Source organism: Ambystoma mexicanum, chromosome 6p (genome assembly GCF_040938575.1).
Source record: "Ambystoma mexicanum isolate Mex_15411 chromosome 6p, UKY_AmexF1_1, whole genome shotgun sequence".
Taxonomy (NCBI): Eukaryota; Metazoa; Chordata; class Amphibia; order Caudata; family Ambystomatidae; genus Ambystoma; species Ambystoma mexicanum.
The window spans coordinates 108,507,610-108,527,570 of NC_090935.1; the positions used below are offsets into that span (position 1 = coordinate 108,507,610).

Genomic DNA, 19,961 nt, shown 5'->3' on the forward strand with positions numbered 1-19,961 from the left:
ACAATGGAGATTAATACAGCAGGCCACTCCCTCAGGTCAACGTTCTCTGTGAGCCGCGGGGAGCAGTATGGCACGGGGCAGAGTGGGACGAGCAGTCTGAAACAATCCCCAATGCCTTGGAGAGGCAGTTTGCAGTTACGGCGCTGTACAGGCAGGACTACCTGAAACCCTACATGATTCCGCAATGCTTAACCGAGCAGTTTATGATTGCAACGTGCAGCAGGATGGACATTTTATCGCCACACATTCCAGTAGTAGTTAACATTTATTCTGGTCTTCACTGTCCTGAAACATTTCACTAACATCTTATGAAAATGATTGTTTCAGCTTGCGCCTTTCCAAGTGTACGGTCATGGTTGAATTACCCAAGCATGGGTTTGTGTGTGGGAATTCTGTCTGTGCCAAACAACATGTGCGCATAAAGAAAACCTCTCCTGCTAATACAATTAAAAAAAGAAGTTGTCTACATATAACGCAATCATCTACTAATCTGACTGACTGATGAGACGGGTCCTTGAGGATATAAACTGATTATTGTTGTGGGATCGATCTTTTTTGAGTGTGCTTGTTACCACTCACGTTTTAGTGTGTTCCATCTAATTAATCCGAAAATTCGAAAATTTGAAAAAGGAAAAGGGAGGCAGCGAGTAAACTCCTCCCCTCAAACCTCCCACAAAGTTTGAGATAGTCGAACAAATAAAATTGGGGTTTGGGAAGGTATCTCACGCTCAACACCCATAGAATTCCAAAGAGTCCACTAACATAAGGTTAGTGTCACTAAATAGACCAAGTTGATGAATTAAATGTTTATTCTTCAAATGTAGACAGCCGACAAGTGTTTCGACCACTTGTCGTTTTCAAGGCGCACACGAAAATACAATAATTTATGTAGTGACTTTATAGAATCGATATGTTGCCTCATTGGCTGAGATCATCACCGATTGTCACATGCTAAATTAGCAGTATGTTGTAATATTTCCTTTTCGGGAATCTGTGTCACGTATCCAGTTTTGAGATACGAAGAGAAGCCTTGATGGTTGATTACAAATCAAATTTCTGGTGTAATTAGTGAGTGTTCATCTGTCAGAAATGTGATCAATCCCTCCAAAACTGGATATTTGACTACTAGTACAGGGGATAAAAGAATAATCATTTAATTTGATCATCAACTTGGTCTATTCAGTGAAACTAACCTTATATTAGTGGACTCTTTGGAATCCTTGAGGATATAGTTCAGCATATATACATTGTTATAGATTCTAGCCTTGTTCCAAACTGGATTGGCAATATCAATAAAAGTAAGGGATAATCCATTGATGCTGCTGTTTATCCTTAGGGCAGATAAAGAAATCGCAACTTAGCAGTTTAGAACACACACCTTAGGGTCTCTGTGAAATACCCCACACTACAGAAAGATGCAATACTCACCCGCCATCCTTCATGCCAGGAAAACCTTGAATATATCTTAAATGCCAAGTGTTTTAACGTCTACTAACTGAAATCATTAACTCAAGGTAGAGGTAGTTGGATCTGAACCAAAGCTTGAAATAGTGGCCAGAGGTGCCACCCTGGAGCAATGGTGATGGGGAAATCACTTCAAATGAATAGTACACCGTACACGCGATGGGCGAACTGCAAACAGGGCAATAAAATACCAGTTTCAGAAACATCATTTTGTGGGGATAACGTCATTAGTGTAAGTGGCTGCATCAATCGATAAAGCAAAATGATATGTTTTAATAGAGAGAAGGGGGGGTACCCATGCAGGGTGGGTTTAAGAGTCTGTCCAGGTCGCCCTATCAGGCAGAGGAAATATTCATTAAAAGTGCAGGAAGTTGCCTGTTACACAGCTGGACCGGGTTATTGTCGCTTCTTCCTTTTGAAGAAATTGGCTACGGTGCTGTTGACTTATTGAGTGCCACTGCGAAATATTCCAGATTCTGCGAAATTGACGCTGTCTAGGAATGGGAAAATAGCTCAATTCGATGGAAAGTGGCTGTGCCTTGAACTACAAACAATTTAACTAGTAACAGCCCATTTCCAGACAGACCCAACAAATGGATGTAAGATGCAAATGTAGGTGCAAAGCTGTGTAACCAATAGACCTAAGATCAGGGCTAGGGTGGCCAAAAATACCTTTAAATAACGTAACGAACCAGTGCCCTGACAACACCAGACTTAAGCCCAGAACCCTCAACTCCCCAGTGGCACATCACGTGTGATCTGTGTCCTGCCACCTCAACAGCAGCCATTTAACAGATGGTACAAGAAAGCTGTAACAATTAATATTTTATAACGTGCTTAATACCAGAGACCAGACTCTAAGCAGGATTCGAACCTGTATTGCTCTGCGTGCCCCTGAGCTATCCTCCCGGACCATTATACATAACTATACATTCAAACGAAGGAACGGCACATCATGATTCTGAATCCGTTATACCGCGCATTTTTAAATTGTATATTATTTTATGACAATAGCCAGGAAATGCCTGTTTAGAGATACTGGCAGTGCTTAATTTGTGGGGGTGTTTGCCAGGGCTCAGCCCCAGCATTTGTTGTTTCAGACGCACTCTAATGATGAAGTGGTGATAGTCAATGTATCCATCCACCAGATTGAGCAGGTGCAAGCTGCAGTGTAACCCCAAATATGTCGACACTGTGGGGAGCAGCTATTGGTGGTGGGAGCAGTGGCGGGGAACGGCCCACCTGCGGTGTCACAGGAATGCAAGAAAATATTTGGGCCCTGGCACTTATTTCTTTTTACAAATTAATCGCTGCCTATTGGTATAGGATTTTGGATGAAAGACAACACCACTGAAATGATGAAGCTAGCGTCAATTACCAATGCGGTGGGCGTCCTTATGTGCAATTACTGCCTCTGGATTCCCAGCATCATGAAAATACGGACGATTCGGTGCGCAGAGAAACAGCGGAAGAATGAAGCCACTCCTTACAGGCAGAGCAAAGAGAGGGCCACAATGTAATGTCATACATCCCAATTACCTCCTTTCATGTTGTCCAGGAGCACTGTAATCTCGCTCTCCTAGCCGAGAACGCTATAGTCTCCATGATTGGGCTGCGGATCTATTAGATGGAAATGGCTCTCCAGCATGACCCGTGGTAATGGATTTAGGTGGCAAGCAATCATGGAGGTGGGCGTGTTGCTCCGTCGCGCGGCACCTCTTAATCTACGGCGAAGAACCCCAGACCGCTTCTAATTTTATCATTCACTTTCTTTCTCCAGGTTCAAATCTGACTTCACACCACACTCACGCCATCATAAAAAGAAAAAAAAAATGTTCCCCAATAGAGAATGATCTGCAGGAAAAAAAATGCACATATTTCTGTTGTTGTTCATATAGATGTAATGATATCTGTACACAGTTTTCCAACTAATACCATTTTAAAAAAAAAGATGTATTGAGGAAATGAGTGAACCATTTTGCTTTCAATATCATGTGTAAAAGCCAGGCATGTCGCCTCATTAATGCGGAAATCATTTCTTAGTATTTCCAGAATTTGCCAGTGTCTCATGTAAAAAGTGTAAATTGAGTGAGAAGTCATGAAAACGAGGCTTCAAAGATGCCATGCAAAGCTGACAGTCCTATCTAGGGAAATATGTAGTGGTTTCTATAGGGGAGAACGGACAGTGCCCATCCACAGCATGCCATAAATAAGTGACTCCTTCGCAAACACTAGACTGCCAACGCGTCTTCAGTGGCACTGCAAGGAGATCGGTTTTTAGTCCTTTTTCCTTGTCCATGAAGTCATGGAAAGAGGAAGCGACAGAAAGTTTCTGCCACTTCAAGGCTGTGCTGCCTGCAGACTTTAAGGACATGGGATGCGGGATAAAGAATATCTACCCCCACCGTGTTTACGACCCCACATCAAGAGTAGGGGTTAGCCAGGGAGGCATCAGAAAAGTAAAGTGAGTTGAAGCGTCACAGCATTCCCCCAGCCACCAGGCAGTGTGGCTAAGCAGTACCCGAGCAGCTGATGGCAATTCAGCACAATGAGGCAAACAGCTGGGCAGTCCATGGCAAACCTTGGGGATGGGACAAGTAGTTGGGCACCTGACGGGTATACCTTGCAGTAGGGCAAGTGCCCTGGGCAGTATATTACAATCTTTAGCAATAGGCGTTTCCAGGCAATCTTGGACAGAGGGGCCAGCCTTTGACCAGGTGGGTCGCTTCCCAAGTCCATGTGCAATTGACTTATAACGCGACCGGCTCTGCCAAAGACATTGCTTGTGAAAAAGCCAAAACAGACTTTGCAAATGCTTCTTGAAAGTATTGTTCATGAAAAATAGATTAGTTTATACTCCAGATTGTTGGCTTTGTGGAGTTTAACAGAGATCTGCGATTTCTGCCTGATTTGGCAATGTGTAAAACTATCCTCAGCTTTTACGAGTGCTGAAGGAGCTCTGTTTGGGTTTCTAGTGCAGTCATTTCCTCTCGAAATTCAGGATAAGTATGGTGGAAGGAGCAAATTCTCTTGTCAAGGGTCCACTGAAAGAAGCTTTGGTACTCTGCTTAATAGACCTACTTTAGACTCAAATGTCTGAACCAACTATCGACCGTTCACAACGGTTCCGTTTCTCCTGAAAATTATCGACAGAGTTGCATGCCTACAGATTCAAAAATACCTTGAAACCCATAACCACCTTGGCCTCCGCCAATCAGGCTTCTGCCCGGGTCACGGCACGATAACGGCCCTTCTAGAACTCAAAATACAAATGGAACAAATTAAAATTAAAGTGGATATGGCAATCCTCCTCTTCCTAGAACTTTCTGCAGCCTTCGACTTAGTCAACCACAATATCTTATGCCAACACCTGGCCCAGGCAGCCCACTTCTCAGCCATTGCCATCAAATGGATTAAATCCTTCCTAGCAGACCGCACCATGAGAGTCTTCTCCACCACTGCTCCAGCCGTACCCTCCCCAGTTACATGCGGAGTCCCCCAAGGATCCGGCATATCCCCAACACTCTACAACGTGTTCACCAAGCCACTCTTTCACCTCCTTGACAAACTGGGCATCACATATACCAACTATGCGGACGATACCCAAATACTCCTTCCTACCCATCACACGTAACCACAACACCGACACCTAATCACTGAACAAAAATGTACCTTACCATCCAAGACTGAATGGTTCAACATGAACTTTGTCTGAATGACGAAAAAACCAAACTACTCATCATTGGCAATCAATCTAGGCTAAACACACTACCTAAAACCTACAAATCATTTAACATTGATGTCATCATCCAGGTTGCCAAGGAGGTAAAAACGTTTGGGGTTTATCTGGACTCTCCATTGTCTCTTACAAGACAAGTCAACGCTATTGCCTCAGCTGCAGCTTACAGGTCCAAACTAATTATCGGCAGCAGACCTTTTGTAGCTACAGACAACTGTATCACCTTGGCCAGAGCACTTACCCTGTCAAGAATCGACTACTGTAACTCCCTTTTGTAGACTAACGCACAAGGCATCAGAAAGCTACAAACTATTCAAAACAATGCCATCAGGGACGCTCTCAACATCCCCAAAACGGAACATACCTCATCAGCCAGGCGTAATCTCCACTGGTTACCGGTGCAAGATCATATCGAATTCAAAGCCCTATCACTAACACACAAATGCCTGTCCAAAAGCGCCCCGATCTACCTGTCCAGCCAAACTTCCAGAGCCCAGTCCAACAGACCCACCTGTTCTGTCCACTCACACCTCCTCACCAGCCCTAGATTTAAATGACAAAAAGCCGGAGACTGTGGTTTCCCGGTGATCGCACCAAACAATGGAATTCCATGCCACTGGCATTAAGAGCAGACCCCTCGCTTTGGTCCTTCCATAAAGGCCTCAAAACGTGGATCATTAATAGTGGAGGATCATGGGAATCGTAGCCCAAATTTGGGGGAGCCTCAGGTTACAAATCTGCTGCTTACTGATGACTGATGAGGCTTAACAGGGTTGTAACATACCTGAATTTGCATTGGTTTAGGCGTAGATTATTAGCTTGAGTTTCACTGCTCCTTTTAGAGGTCCGGGAAAAAAGGAACTTGCAAAGGGTGGGTCAGTAAGGCCAAATGCGAGGTAAAAACATTGAAACGTAATAGATCCCCGAGAAATTCCACATGCCTAGGAGGTTCTAGCTCGAGGATCTGATCCAGCACTTTTAGCTTTTTCTCAGTGAAATCACACTTTTGGCACAGAAGCAGAATAAGCTGAACCTGCTCCAGGGGACTACAAAGGCTCCGATGGGTACAAATAAATGGCTATTCAGGAATATATTGTAACGGACACATGTCATTTCTATCTTGGCCATCAGTAAAACCAGTCTGTGAACATTGACCCATTACTATTCAAACCTTTGTTCCCCTCCCTTGCACCTTTCATGAATGTGAAACTAGAAGGGGGGGGAGGAGACATGCTGACATGGATTAATTATTTAATTATTGGCGCCTACACTTTAAAAGCATAGGAATAGATTGCACACTTCTTGAGGACCCATGCATGTATAGGTTGTGGACTTATGTAGCATAAACCTAGTTGGGAAGCAATGTAACGTTATGTTATAAGGATTTATAGAGCGCACTACCGCCACAAGGATCCCTATGCCTGGGGGGTACACCCAGGGGTGGCAGCAGGTGCCAGGATGGATAGGGGAAGCAGGGTAGCAGACAGCTGTGAAGGGAGAGAAGTAGAGCGATCAGTGATTGACAAATTGCTCTCTGAAGAGCCTTGTTTTCCTTCCATGAGCATCTCCTACCCAGGAGAAAGGGGTGGCAGGTTGGGCTCCTTGCTACGGTCCTAGAATATAGTAGAGGGCCAACTCCTCCCACATCAACCGTCTCGTGCAGCGGCGCTGACGAGCAGGGATATGCATCTAACAGATGCACTGGGTTCTGGGCAAGCAGAGGACGGACTTCCATGTTTAACAAAAACAAGAGCACAAACGAACCATGCCTTCCGGAATACGCTCCCACATAGCTTTTTATCCAAACACACCCATGTACAACTTCAAGTCCCTCAAAAAGTGTCTTCGTCACATGAGTTTTACTTGTTTCGGTAAAGAACATTGGTGTGCAATGCACACTATGGCATTTAGTCTGATGCATCAAACTACTGGTGTCTATGGAGCAGTTGGCAAACCCTGTGTCGACTGAGGCGCCAGGATCTTCAAGTTAGCACAGGCATGACGTCTGTGTATACACATCACTCTGAAGTTGAAAATCATTCTAAATGCTACAAGAACGGAATCTCAGCGGGACGGCTCCAACACAGTCCAATGATACCCCCCCAATGAGAACAAAACTGGGCCAAAGAACAGCCAAGTTCTAACTAGCCCCCTCTCTTTTCACCTGGTCCTCGCTTGTCATTAACAAGGCAGTTTAACAAAGGGCAAGATTCTTCACTCTTGAACTGTCCAGGACTAGTTATGCAAATGTTAGCTACTGGTTGGACAGGCGGTAATCAGGAAAACAATTAACCAATTAACACTGGACTAGAAGACAAAGAGCCAAGGCGATGCAAGGTCCCGGTCTCATCAACTTCCACCAGACCTGGGATCAGTGAATCAGTGAACACTGGACTAGAAGACAAAGAGCCAAGGCGATGCAAGGTCACGGTCTCATCAACTTCCACCAGAACTGGGATCAGTGAATCAATGAACACTGGACTAGAAGACAAAGAGCCAAGGCGATGCAAGGTCTCGGTCTCATCAACTTCCACCAGACCTTGGATCAGTGCATCTATTGACGCTGGACTAGAAGACAAAGAGCCAAGGCGATGCAAGGTCCCGGTCTCATTAACTTCCACCAGACCTTGGATCAGTGCATCTATTGACGCTGGACTAGAAGACAAAGAGCCAAGGCGATGCAAGGTCACGGTCTCATCAATTTACACCAGACCAGGTGTCACTGCATAAATGTGTCCAACCAGGAGACTTCCCACAGCACACACAGTTCTCACTTATTACAATATTACAATCGAGGCTTCAGGGCTCAAGAAAGTCCTCAGGCGGCAGGCAGTGGCAGAGCCAAGGAGGGGGGCAGGGAGCGCAGCTGCCCGCCATGGATCTCCTCTGGTGCCCAGTGCGCCAACCCTATTAGCCCTCGCACTCCCCGGCACCAAATGCTGCCTCGGCAACGGGTATTCTCCCTCCAAGACATGAAGTCAGAGCTACACCGCAGGATGAGACAGTGTGGTTCCCTAACCTTAAGCTAACAGGCACCTTCACCAGTGCAGAAAGAAGGAGGAACCCCCAGACTTCCGCAGCAATGCTCTGCCCCAATTTCACTTCCTTCGCACATTTACAGTGAATTCCCTTAGGGAAATGGTTTCTCACATAAGCACTTGCAAGTCACAGAGGATTCCAATAACAGAAGCACAGTGACGAAAAGGAACCCCCGGGGTGAGACAATATCGACTGATTTTATAGCAAGTGCCACATTACTTAACCAGACGCGTTCCGACAACGGCGAAACGAGGAGACTGCTATAATGTTGACAAGCTCAGAAACCATGCCTTCTGCATCTACTGACGAATCAAAAACCATGAAATAAACTGTGATTAAAGACACCATCACCTAGACATCTCAAGGTCCGCGCGTGGAAGAAATGCTCACGGCAACCACATGCAGAACACAGTGGCAAGTATAGCTAGCACTTCAGTGTACATGAATAATATTATCTCTCATTCAAACATTCATGCCAGAGGCGAGTGGGGGGGGGGTGGAGGGGGTGTGTGTGTGTGTGTGTGTGTTCGTGTGTGTGTGTGTGTGTGTGTGTGTGTGTGTGTGTGTGTGTGTGTGTGTGTGTGTGTTCGTGTGTGTGTTCGTGTTCAGTTGGAACAGTCAATGAACACTTATAAACATGCTGCGGCCCTTCATCCAATACAGGTCTATGCCTCTTGAGTAGGGTCAAGAGAGCTTCCACCACACGCCCCAGGTCAATGTGGGGGGGAAGGGGCAATTATTTTTTTTTTTTTTACTCGCCACGCCAGTGACGTGAGTTAATCACTGAAATAGGGTGCTGAAGCGAAAGCATCAGCACACTATTCTAATGAAAAACGCCCCGCACATGAGCAGGGAGGAAATCGCCTCAATAGGGTGCCATGCGAAAGCATCAGCACCCTGTTATTAAATGCGCCCGCTCCCGCATTGGAAAACCCAGAGCCAGCACAAGAGCAGGGTGCTTTTAATTTCCATAGGGGCATGCCGCGACTTCCCACCACCCCACCTCGGGGGAGCCCATGAGAGATTCCCTCGAGCTGGCGGGCTAATTGTGCCCCAGGCGGCCGCCCAGGCAACCCTGCCCTTAGCCTGGCCCTGCACCTAAGTTAGTCATTGCCTGCTTGGAGTACAGGAGATAATCAAATCACATTCTGGGAGAAACCAAAACGATATGATCGCAAAGTTTTATTTTTTTATTTTGTAACCAAGATTTGTTAAATGGCAAATGTTGGAGACAAACAAATGTGGACGCTTCAGTCGGCTATTTACTGCTGCACATTATGGAAAATAATTAATGCTGTTTTTTTTGTACGGAAGTGAGAATAAGAGCAATTGCTTTTTTGTATGATCTTAAAATTAACATGATCAATGTAGATATGACATAGCAGAATGTATGGCCTTTTGCTCATGCGAAACACAAGTAGTTCAGAACGAATGAAGATAAACGACTGCTGGTGCTTTCAGGCATTGTGTTTCCCTATATGATATCCATGATCATCTGTCATTGTTTCTTAGCTGTTAGTTTGTATTGCTTTTGTCCTAATCTTGATTTGTATAATGTATGAATTTCTTTTATGTAGCTGTTCACTTGATTCAAAAAGATTTTTTTTGTTTTTGGGTTGTTTCTTGTCTTTTACAAATAACATATTGTAAAGTTGATTCATATCAGCTAAATCAATAAAGAAAAAAAATAGTGCTGCCCATGCTGGGGAATGAGGATTTAAGTTTCACATATTTAAACATTAAAGTTTCAGATTCTGTGTATGGCAAAGCACTGACAACACATATCTGTGCGTCAGGTCACTTGATCCGAAAAGGTAGAGACAGACTTCTCTCCTCGGTCGGATCAAGTGACCAGACCCACATACATGTAGACCATTAAAATAAGGAAAGGCCGGACTTGGAGCGTGTCCCTGAAGTTCTTCACAATCACAGACTTGCAGCAGGGAGAACAGCCTTCCAGGGAGAGACTGGCAGCGGTGAAACCATCACTCTTCCAGGCAGGGTTCACATGGGCAAAACAGATTTGCACCGGAAAGACAACATGGGATGGGGGGGGGGGGGGGACTGGAAGAGGAAGCACAAATGGCACAGCCGCTGGAGGGCTTGCAGATGCAGCCAATACGGCTAACGCGGAGAAAGGGGAAGGTAACGCAGCGGAGACCTTGGACAAGGCATGAGGCCAAACGCAAGGTGGAGAAAAGAGGGGGCGAGAGGAGGACTGTGGGGTCACCCGAGAGTGAAGGCTTGACCGTGTAGTACCAAGGTATGAAAAGCATAAAGCCCGCTGCCAGAATTTGCAGAAGTGTTCCATTTGGTGATAGAAACAGCTGAACACAAAGGAAGGATACATTAGTCAGCACTCCCATGAGGACCAAGCAGAAGTGGAAATTAGGCCAATCGTATCATTTATGAACCAATTGTTGGAGAGATGGGAGTGTCAAGGTAACTGCAATTATTCTTGCTTTGCTCTGGGAGAATTGATCAAAAGTGTGGGGGAGGACCAGGAGAATGACACTACTTTCATGAGAAACAGTTTGAGTGCCTGGACTTTCGCAGTGTGCGATGCACAAGAGTGAACCTTCGGGGGTTTGTGGGCGTTTTGGTTAAGTGAGGTTGATATCGCGTATGAAACACAAGGATATCATGCGAAACGTAAGCAACTTTGGAGGGCGGATCAGCCACAGCGAGAAGACATCTTTAGAGCTGAAAAACATCACTGCGCATACATGATATGGTGCATGTTTATTTTTCTAAGTCCCAGAGCCGTATGCAGCTTTGTCTCAGTTGTGCCTGCAATTGAAAGCACTTCAACTTTCTGTCCATTCAGGAAAAGGTGTTTTTTTCATGTGTTTAAATGTATGTATGCTTCAGAGAGGCAGCAAAGTCGAGTACATAGGCTCTTGAATAGCCCAAGATGTATGCAATCATAGGTTTCATTACCAGCATTTGTATATAGGTGCAGACAAAGACCATCAGGTCCATATTGTCTGCTATCTAAATGGGTTTATAGTGATTTCATTGAAAATAAATGGGTCGACATAACAAACCATTGAATACAAAGCATCTAATGCCAAAGCATCGACAGGCTACCTTTTACGTGTAAAAGATAGCATTTCAATGCTTTTTTCTGTAACTTTAAAACATTACATGGAACTGTCCAGTGCTGAAAACCTAACCCTAATGTAACCTTGATCTAACCCTAGCCTCAACCCTAACCCACCCCTCACCCCCTAACCCCAACCCTAATCTAACCCCTAATCTTAACATTACATTTCGATGGATCCATCGAATTTTATGCAATGAAATGGCAATTCTATGGAATGGTATTTCGATGGATAAAATTTGATGGTTTGGTGTTAGAATGTTAGCCGTTCGATGGAATGACCAGATTCCGTCTAAATGCATTCTCCAGATTACGTTTTTTCTTTGGTCAGGTTAAGCGACTACTTCAGGCTGTCACAAGCCGCAGAAAGGCAGTCCCCTAGGAATACCTAGTGGGGGTCCTCTGGGGCACTTCTTGGCAACCTATGCGAGTTATATCCAAGAACTAGGTGCTCGAAAATGAAATTTCCCAAACCTGTGCTCGACTGACAGCCCTCAGTCCTGAACTCAAATGGCACGAGAGCGAGGCTGAGCAAAGAGATCAACAAATGGTGAGTTGGGCCACACTGCCCAGCCCACGACCATGGGTTTGTATGAACACTCTCCAGCTAGCTCTGAAACGATCATAATGCTTAACAATCTATTAACCTCTACCCAGGACAAATGCTCTTTTCATCTACTATGTCAAGGATGCACTTGTCCAAATAGAGTTTGTATTCCATCACCCAGGACACCATACCTTCGAGAGCACTTTCAGGGTTGAAGTCCCTCCTCCCTCGTTGATTTACCGTTACACCACAAGATGGAAAAATGATACCCTCACAATAAGCATTCATATCAATAGGAGGTTCATGCACTTGAAATGACCACAACCATCCTGAGAGGTAACTAGCAGTCTGATCGCCACACATCATGCCAAAATCCACCTATCAAGGGCCCCTCGTCTATCCAGCTTCCAGATTTACTGCCTAGTGGCCCAATAACCAAGAAAGAAAAGGAGCTCTTCAGGATATCAACATTGCCACTTGATCATCAGGCCTGTACAAACAAATTCTGCTGGATAGGAGAAGCCTGGACCTTTCACTGTTAGCCACCTTCTCCCACAAGCAAGTTAGTAACTGTCCTGACACGAGACACTTAAATAACTTCAACACCATCCTGACCCTGCCAGATCGTCCATTAAATAAATGACCAACACACAATTTATTACAATGCCTAGCAATTACTGTGACTTGGTTTAATGACTTCCCTTGTCCAGGTCATAGTGACCTCCTTCCCGCTAACATCAAATAAGCAAAAACCATAAACAAGGCAGATGTGGAGAATCCAGGCTGTATAATAGTAGACTCTTTATTTTGAAAAATAATTGAATAACCCAATTTGACTTGCTCAAGTATCTACTCATTTAATGTATCACTAACCTGACTACCTAAATCAGTCTACTCATTTACCATCCTGTAAAGGACACCCAACATTCCAATTGGATCTGATGAACCTGACTCTCGAACTACTGCCCATATTATGATTGATCATTTTGGGCAACCTGAATGTCTAGATAGATGATGCCACCAGCACCAATAAATAAACACATCATAACAGAGATCTTGTTGTCTCTGTTGGAAACAACCTAGACCTCCTGTTCTTTTCAATCCACAAACTCACAATTTGCAACTGCAAACTCCTATTCTGGTTCGACTAGGTCATTGTGATCTTGTTTCTGGATGGGTGTTCTGGTCTAAGACTCCAACTCCAGGCCTTGCGGCCCGGAAACATGTCAGATTTTCAGGATACCCCTAATTAATATTCATGAGATACATTTGCCTACAAGGGTTCTAAAGGCATGCAAATGTGTGCTCATGAATACTGAGGGATATCCTGAATACCTATCAGAATTCTGGCTCTCCAGGCCTGGAGTTGGACAACCCTGGACTAAGTCTTCATGGTCTTATGTCTGGAAATGGTGTTTGGCTCAAGGCCCCAAAAGGTCTATAGACGATTGACATGCACCACTGATGAGGAATTTTAAAAATGACTGACCAGTTACAAGAACTGCCCCACCCCCCCTCTATCCCCTCACAGTAGCTGACAACTATCATATTGAGGAGAAAATCACAACTGTCAGACCAGCTGGCATTACTGAAACACCAAGTCAAACAATAACAACTGCCAACACTTTGTTCTCTGAAGAGCTGAATCAAGAAAGCCTGAGTGGTCAGGCGCTGGAAATAAGCGGACTCAAATCTGAACTTTGAAATGACAGAACATCATGCTGCATTAATCCATGGGGGTAAGACCAAGCCTTATGCAGGGCCAAGCAGGTGCACTACCATTCATGGCTCACTGAAACCAACAGTTCCAAAAATAATCTGTTCACAAACTACTAGGTAATGGTTGCATCTCCACAATAAATCTGCAACAAGCACATGCTCAGAAAATATGGACACCCTCATATCCTACATCCCAAAGGATGTCACATTCTAGGACGGACCCCGTACTGACCGTGGAAGCACAAAATGTGTTCTTCAATCAATGAACACCCCTGACTCTATAGCAATTCTTCTCCAGCCAAAAACAGGATATAGCTGATAGTAGCATCCCTGCAGTAGAACTCACCTGCAAAGGACATTGAAAAAAACTAGCTAGTCAACCTTGCTATCGCTGTTTTTGAGATGCCCATTAAACCTCCAAATGTCACCTGCCTCACATGACAAAACTTGCCTCAAAGATGCTATTATAATCCCCACCATCTTACTTGGAAAATAAAAATGCAGAGCCAGGCCTTCTGTCCAACTATGGGCCGATAGTAGGCTTACCATTTGCAACACAGCCATCAAGATAGTAATGACGAGGTCATTGTCCACTCACTTGAGGAATTGGCATTATCGGGCATGCCATGGTCCGCAAATGCCATCAAGATGGTAGTGACAAGACAACTGTCCACTCGCATGGAAAACCACCAACTACTCTGACTTCTAGGTCGGTTTCCACTACCCACCAAAGGGCCAAAACAGCACTTGTATATATACACGACACAAGCTCCTTTCAACAACAGACCACACGGAAGCATGTGCGCTTCTCTTATTGAATTGTTCAGCTTCTTTGATACAGAAGACAAGATACAACTCACCTTGCTGAGGTAGCATTATAATGCTACATCCTTTTCAGCATTTTTATGGTCCACTTGGCATGCCTCCTTGACAGCTGATAAAACATATGCTAATGGCCCTCATCTGCATATAACGGAATTGCCTATCCCAAATTAAACTCGGGTAGAATGAAAACAAACTCGGCCTTAAAGCAACCAAAACCTAGACTTTCTATGGTGCCCAGCTGACCCAACAGCCCTAACTTTCTGTTGACTTGTCTATATCGTTCTTCTGCTGTAACCCAAGTACAAGGTTCTAATTTATAATTACTATTTGCTGTGAGTGGACTTTCAGCTCTTATGTCCATGTGGTCACCAAAAGTGATTCCCATCACCTGCGCTTCAACAGAGGATTCAAACATCTTCTCAACATGCGGTTCCAGATAGTCTTGGTTCATGCAGTGGTACCATCCCGCATCTAGCATTCTAAAGCATACCCGAACTGGCTCACAATTAGTGGAAGCATTAATTACAAAACTCCATGCATGCAATGAGCACCAGAATGCCTCTCCGTGGTATTGCGCACTTCATGCCAACTAGGCGGCTAAAGTCAGCATCCTTGAACCTACTATGCAGTCAAGTGTCTACATGCAAATGGTTCTGGATCGCTCAGTTTCTACTGATCTTTAGCTCATGGATTCCTCATAGCAAGGTGCTGCCAATTTAGTTTTCATGGACACCAAACACTTCGGTAATGCTCTTAACTGCCCGCCATTCAGCAAATGGACTCTTCATGCACGAACATGTGGAAGTAAGGCCAATGGAGCACCTGCAACCCAGACCATGGATCTTCGTCTTGACCCACAAAAAGAACTTGCCACAGATCCCCTGCTGAGTCTCCCTGGAAGCCACGCGTTTCCCTCCGTCAACCGCAGGTCTGAAGGTGCTAGAATGTGGCAGACACACTATATAAATCAACTAATAATTGTTGTGAGCACCATCAGGGATTAAGGATTTGGGTTTGCCAATTAATAAGGATACACACAGGTTTCATTAGCTGGAGCACAGGTTTCCCTATTGGGGATCCAGAATAGCTCATCTGGTACCCCATGCTGTGATGTTCTTCACTCAATAGGTTAGATAAGGCTTAGCTAGTCTGAACCTTTCACCTGAAATAGCTGGGCTCAGAGCGCATGCTATGGCTTGCAAGGTGGTCTTGGTAGGTGGGGTGGAATGATCATGCCCCAACAATTGGGATAGGCCAAAACACCTACAAAAACCCATTGTGGCCATGCAACTTGTTTTGCACAAAAATATTTTTGCACAATAATTGGATTGTCAATGAATTGTTATATTTGTTAGATGGTTTTAGCTTGTACCTATTGTTGGTTTGTATGAGTGGACTGATGTATGTGGTATGGATGTGGATGAATGCTTTTGATAGTATGAATTTTATGAAATGATGTTTTTAAATTAATTCCTGCTATATTAAATAAATGATTGCTTGAGTGCAGATTAAATTGGGATTAAACAGTATAAATTGTATTAGGTATAATAAAATCCTTAATACAGCATTCCCAAATTGTTTCCTCTGGATTTTCCTTCTGAGATAACTTGTTTGGGCCTCATTACATGGTCTGTGTGAGTTGGGTTGGTGCAGGTAATGCGCCCAGGACCTGTTAGTTGGAGGTCCGCAATAGGAGATGTAATGTCAAGGAATTTCTGTAAGATGATTACTATTTTTCCCCAATGGAAGTCGGTGTGCAATTTATGAGCTGCATGGATAATGGAATCAAAAAAAGAGGATGAAAATAAATGGTATATTACGATATGCTCTCTAAGGGCACAGCAGGCTATAAAGCAACGTCGTAGAATGTTGACCATAGCATTTGCCATTGGTTATGTGGGGAACATTTAAGGCCTAAGGCAGAACCCCCCCTTCAACAAACAAAATGGCTGTGCTTTTGTCTGCTGCGCACATATGGGGCCAGAGTTGAACACAGCCACCCCAAGAATAGCTGCGTTTTGTTTTCATTCACGGGAATCCAGAGAAAACTCAAATTCAGAATGGCTGTTCCTTGCTGTTCTGTCATTTAAACATCCCAGGCTGCACAAGAAAATGACCTACATTTAAAACGGCATCGCTCCAGTGCTACTATCATTTTTAAACATCACACAGTTTTGTTCTATTAAAACACAGCCCTGTCCATGTATTTCATTTTGAACACCATCAAATAAGGCCAACCCTTCCAGAAGGCCATTGCTTCATCAGTAAAGTCCATGAAAAGCAAATGAATTCTACTTCAAGTCTGCACGGCTTGGATTTACTTTTTGAAGTAAACCAACACACGCAAATTACTTCAAAGAAAAGATGCTCTCTTGCCTGTGACAATTACCAAGAAACCATTTTCAAGCATATCTCTGTGTCCAGAAACTGACCAGATCTATAAAAAGCCTTTCCAAAAATAAATGGCAAGGAAGTTGTGTGCAGGAAAAACTGCAGTTTGTGAAAGGAACTTGAGGAAAACAATGAACCTGTGTAAATCTGATGTCGCAAAGCAGAAAATGAATTGGGAAAGCTAAATGTGAAATAATACTGTAGCTCTCACAGAAACAATTGTACATATGGCAACAGGGGCTGCAAAGATATGTATTGTGCTCTGTCACCCTCCTCCCCCAAAGTCAAATAATCCTGGCTGAGGCCCAGGAATTTCTGCCAAATCAGTTTGGCAGCAAGGCCAATGTCGCACCGCCCTGTGAACTGATACTGCAAGGGCAGGGGGCCTGTTCATATGGACCTGACAAGTGTGATAATTACAGGTTCTCCCAGACTGCCAGGCAGAACTGGTCTCAAGGACAAAGGAATGGTGTTAAGCCCTGAGTTTTGGCACAGGGGTGATTTCCTCTACATTCAAACTGGAGGACTTCAAAGGGGAGTCATGGAAACCCTTGTGCAAGCTGACCCAGGGGAGACAATTTGGATTGTGGGGGTGGCAGCACCGCCCCCATCTTTGGTAGCGCCGCCCACATCTTTGGCAAATCCACCTCATTGACAATGCAGGACATTTATACTTTAAGAAATTTTTCCCCACAATATGAATAAGCACTCATGTGATATTATGACAGTTTTAATGTGATTTTTGGACAAGCACAATAAGACTAGGTGCATCTTTCTGGCGCGTGGTGAAATGAAATGGCAGGAAAATGCAATTCTAGGGAAGCATAGATGGCACAGACATTAAACTTTATGATGGTGACTATTGTAAATATGAAGTTTTGTTCCATAACCCTTTTTTCTGAAAAATAGGCATGTGAGACAAAGGGAGTCATAAGAATGCACTCACCTATGGTTAGGTCACTTCCCTTGGAACAATCACCCTTGAGTGAGGAGGCGACCCCAATAGCCTGGCCTATCCCATTTTAAGTTCAGGATACTTCCGCCCATATTGTAAAATTCTCTGATGTCATTCTGGCTAGATTCCAAGACTCCAGATCCAGGCAGAACCACCTATCCAGACCCAGGCATACTCAATAATCCAGGGAGAAAGAAGGATCTCCGCTTTAGGAGAATCCAGAGACCAGACCTTTTGCCCAGCTGTCCCATCCCGCTGTCCACAGTGACCAGACTTTGCCCAGCTGTTCTACACCAGGAGAGCCCAGCGGACCCAGAAACCAGATCGCTTGACCCCGCCGCCTGTGACCGGATTCCAAGGTGTGATGTTAACACCATGTCAGATATGTTTTGTTTCTTCAACTAAACAATAATAAAGAACTCTTTTCGAGAACAATATTTAATCAGATACTTTCAATTCTTATGAACTTTACCTCAACGTAATTAAGTTTATTGGATGCACCATTGACTCACCTTTTGCATACTTTTATAATTGAGTTGGCGCAGTAACGTTTCCCAATCTCTAATTAGTTATATTGGAGTGCATAACATATTGAAGAAAAGTGGTTTTATTTCCATTTCTATTTAAGGTTTATGTAGATGAGGTCGGAAAGTTAAATGAATTGTATTATAACATTTAGCATTACATTGTCACCGCAATGGCGATTGCCGCCCTAAAATTTGTTTCGTTCTGATTTTTCATTTGAATTTTGAAAAAAAGAAAATATTTCTTGGTTACACACCGGCCTGGTTCATGGTCCATTGCGACACAGGGTATTTGTCAAGGTGGGTGTGAGACGGGTTGGGTACCTCTTCAAGAAAGAATCCGGGGTTCAAATAAAAATAAAAAGGTGCGTTATTGTGCTCCACCTTCAGTGCCAGTAGAAGACGTCTCTGGCTGGAGTGCGCTGTGCCATAAAATCCGTTACCGTTACGATTCATTGCATGTTTTGCATCCATGGCTGTTTGGTTGAGCTCGCTAGGTCTATGGTTGCAAGCTGCCTGGATAGTTTAACTTGATCATTTGTGTACATCGGGATGCCGACCTTTAGGGTTGATAATATCTTACGGAGACAGCTGACAGCCCCGTTGATGGTCATGCCAGGACTCCCAGAACAAGGTTTGATTAGAACTGTGCCCTTTTCGACCTGTCTCTCCAATAAAATTAAGGGACGACATCCTAATGGGAACAGCGGGGAGCCAACCAACCGAGAGGGACAGACTACGTGAAACCAAGGGTGCAGGTGTGTGAGGAGGCCTCGCTTCACTTCACCTCACCTATCTGATGCCGCCCAAGACAAACCTAGTGGCTTGTGTGCTGCAGAATTCCTGCAACCTAGCAGTTAGGAACAGAATGCCTTCTGGGGGTGTCTCAGACAGATTTTCATATGGTTCTCTCACTTCCTTGTTAGCACAGGCCTTAGAAGAAACGGGATTGGAGGCTGTTCTGGGTAAATGTCAGTGGTGATGATAAATTCCATGTTTTTTTTGACAATTTCAAAGACGGACTAACTGGGATGGGCGTATGCCCTGGCGAGGGTTCCACGCTCACTGTGCATAGAGTTGCAAGCTACACTTTCACAGACCCCCTTCCTATGCCGAGGGGACCAGGCCTAGGAGGTCAGGCTGGAATGGCACTTTGACCTAGCAGGTAAACTGATTGGTATGTATTTGCATCCATCTGTAACTGCACAGATGAGCTCACAAAATTGGGACGCAAAACGGCCCAGTGGATGGGAGAAATTGAACATTTTCCAGCCATAACAATGTTTGTTGCAATAGGCAAGGCGGGGCAAACGTGTGCTCAATGGTGTCAGCGTTTGTTAAAGTCCCTATTTATGTTGTGATCCTGGGATTTATACTACACACATCTGGCAATGGCCTCCAGGCGCTCGAGTGGACCCGGGAAAGAGATTATAGGTTCAGAATTCCTCCCGAAATCTGATTTTACAGAAGTTACTTTACTTTAGGCTGCCTTGCTGACGGGTGATCTGCTTCGACGCAGGCAACGAATAATGATAATGGCAAGTTTTCAAATGGTGGCGTCAGCCAGCTTCCTCGTGCTTCTAAGCGCTGTAACAGCAGGTGTCATTATCCACTTCAATGGTACGTGACTTAATCACGGGAACAGCTCTGCCGAG

The 19,961-nt window shown here is 44.5% G+C and overlaps 1 protein-coding gene across 5 annotated transcripts in view; it reads right to left on the reverse strand.

Moving 5' to 3' along the window:
- The window catches only part of LOC138511252 (protein unc-13 homolog B-like), a 2,171,549-nt gene that overhangs the window by 980,251 nt on the left and 1,171,337 nt on the right, over window positions 1-19,961 (reverse strand). The gene's annotated exons all lie outside the window — the stretch shown is intronic.